The sequence below is a fragment of the Vulpes lagopus genome, chromosome 11 (genome assembly GCF_018345385.1).
Source record: "Vulpes lagopus strain Blue_001 chromosome 11, ASM1834538v1, whole genome shotgun sequence".
NCBI lineage: Eukaryota > Metazoa > Chordata > Mammalia > Carnivora > Canidae > Vulpes > Vulpes lagopus.
Genome location: NC_054834.1, coordinates 15,341,960 through 15,344,657, shown reverse-complemented (window position 1 = coordinate 15,344,657; position 2,698 = coordinate 15,341,960). Strand labels below are relative to the sequence as shown.

At 61.2% G+C, this 2,698-nt stretch overlaps 1 long non-coding RNA gene across 1 annotated transcript; it reads right to left on the bottom strand.

The window, feature by feature from the left end:
- Positions 1-830: 830 nt before the first annotated feature.
- LOC121501371 lies at positions 831-2,099 on the bottom strand. The gene is made up of 2 exons (XR_005990592.1): positions 1,995-2,099; positions 831-1,554 (listed from the first exon to the last, which is right to left on the bottom strand). It is a non-coding gene; the product is annotated as an uncharacterized LOC121501371 (long non-coding RNA).
- Positions 2,100-2,698: the final 599 nt, after the last annotated feature.

Sequence of the window (2,698 nt, the reverse complement as noted above, 5' to 3'; positions counted from 1 at the left end):
CCTGCTCCTTCTCTCTCTCTCTCTCTCTCAATTAAATAAATAAAATCTTAAATGAATAAAAACCCAAAACACGACAATTCAAGAGTCAAGGAATTGACCACTCTTCTGACAGCATACTTGCTGTGACCCTTAAGCAAAGGGAGACTTCCCAATTCTCCCAGACAATACGTAGGCAACCGCCCCCTGCCCCCTGCTAACAACTGCCCCAGCCTCCCTGCGGAAGTCTGCAGGTGAGCCGGACTGGGGCTCTTGGGGGCTGCTTGCCAGGGGCATTCCCTGGCCGAGTGGTTAGGTCTCTGGAGCCTGTGACCAGGCTTACTGTTTTCTCATCTCCGCCCATATTTGATATTTAGGTCTGGGTACCATGGGCCACACTTTCCACACCTTCTGGAAGGATCCTCACCTCCTGATGAATCATCATGGGGTTTCTCCCTGTCTGCTATTTCTGAGTGTTTGTGAACAACACCATTTCTCAACAGGGCCGAGACCCGGGTGAGGAGAGCGGGCTCCTCCCCCTGGTGCCAAATTTAAGTGTGGGGTGGGGGAAGCCAAACTCAGTTATCGAGATAAATAATATTTGGATTAATCATTTCAAAAAACGAAATTATGGGGGCACCTGGGTGACTCAGCAGTTGAGCGTCTGCCTTTGGCTCAGGTCGTGACCCCTGGGTCCTGGGATCCAGTCCCACATTGGGTTCCCTGCAGGGGGCCTGCTTCTCCCTCTGCCTGTGTCTCTGCCTCTCTCCCTGTGTCTCTCATGAATAAATAAAATCTTTTAAAAAAATCAAAATTAATGCAAAGTAATCCACAATGAGCAAAATGTCAAAAAATTTTAAAGATTCGATTAAAATATTATTTATTTTGATGACTGAGGTTTTTCTGGCACCCCCTTAAATTCCGTTTAGTGAGTACCTCGCTCACCTCCTTCTAAGTCTGTGTCCCAAGGGTCAAGTTGGGGTCTGTAACTGGTGTGGGCCTGGCACTGACTTTAATTGCTGAGAGCCACTGCAAGGAGGTTGGTCAGGTGGTAACTGGTCTGGGGGCCCATTCACCTCTTTCAGAAAGTCATGCAAAGAGATAGGCAGGGGGCCAAGTCTATTGTTCCAAAGCTTCCACAGACCTTGACCAGCCCTTGGGCTCTGCGGTCTGCTGATCAGAGGTGCAAAGGTTTTTGAACAATCCAAGGCCTTTGATTTGGTTGCCAACACCCACATTTTCCATTCTGGGAACAATGCCAGGGAGGGCTGCAGCCACCGGCCCCCACCGGAGTGAGGAAGTGTCTGCTGTTGCCAGGGGGGGCAGGTCCTGTGAGGCCAAGGGTCAGAAGTGTGCTTGTCTTCTTTCTTTTGTCCTCTCTGGCCAAAGCAATTTTTTTTTTTTTTTCAGAAAATGAGAAAAAGGGGGCACCCGCGTGGCTCAGTGGGTGAGCGTCGGCCTCTGGCTGGGTCGTGACCCCGGGTGCCCGGTGGAGCCCCCAGCCCATCGCGGGGAGCCCGCTGCTCCCTCGGCCTGTCTCGGCCTGTCTCCGCGTGTTCCTCATTAAGTGAATAAAATCTGTAAAACATGCAAAAAAGAGTGAGCCACCCCGTTATAGGGCAGGAGCGCGGCCCCAAGTTGCCCTGAGGCCTCTTGAACTCTCTCCTGGAAACCCGGGGGGGGGGGGGGGCCTCAGCGTCCCACGAGCCCTCTGGGGATCCGCCATCCGGGGACAGCGGCAGGTGGGCTCTGGGCCGGGCTGGCCGCCGTCCTGGAGGAACGCGGGGACAAGAGGTGGTTTCCAGCAGGCAAAGCGTTTTTTCCACTTCCTGTTCTTTGCGAACTTGTCCAGTTCCGGCGTGAAGCCGTGAAGCCGCAGAGGCGGAATCGGGTGCGGCCCCGCCCCAGGCGCGCGGCGAGCCCGGAGCTCGGAGCCCGGGGGGGGGGGGGGGGGGGGGGAGGGGAGGGGAGGGGGGGGGGGTGCGGGGGCTGCTCGCCCCCCCCCCGCGCTCACCTACCGACGGGCCGGGTGTCGCTTCCGCCGGTACGAGCCCCGCGATGGCCAGCGGGGGTGCTCTCGGGCGATCTGGCGGGCGCGCCCCAGCCCCCCGCCCCCGCCCCGCCCCGCCCCGCAGCTCGCGCCCCTCCCCCTCCCTCCCCCTCCCCTCCCCCTCCCCTCCCTCCCCCTCCCCCTCCCCCTCCCCTCCCCCTCCCCTCCCTCCCCTCCCCCTCCCCCTCCCCTCCCCTCCCCCTCCCCTCCCCCTCCCTCCCCCTCCCTCCCCCTCCCCCTCCCCTCCCCCTCCCCTTCCCCTCCCCTCCCCTCCCCCTCCCCTTCCCCTCCCCTCCCCCGCCCCCGCCCCCGGCAGGCTCTCGGGAACGGAAGCGCGGGCGCCTGTTTTGTTGCCGCGGCAGCAAAGGCCTCGGAGCGCGACCTGGAAGGCCCAGCCCTGCGGCGCGCGGAGCTTCAAGCACCTCGTGGCCCCGGGACCGGGTGTCGCTCAGTCAGGGGAGCGGGGCCTCGGACAGACCCCGGTGACGCCGAGGAAGCGGGAGACGGCGGCCGCTCATCACTGACTCACAGCCTCAGAGCTCAGAGCTCAGAGCAGGGGGGGCCCCCCCGGAGGGGCCCCCGCAGGGAGCGGCGCCCAGATGCCCGGCCCGGAGGCTGTGGGGTCTGCAGCCTCCTCACCAGCTCGCTCCCCGCAACCCTGAGCGCCCCCAA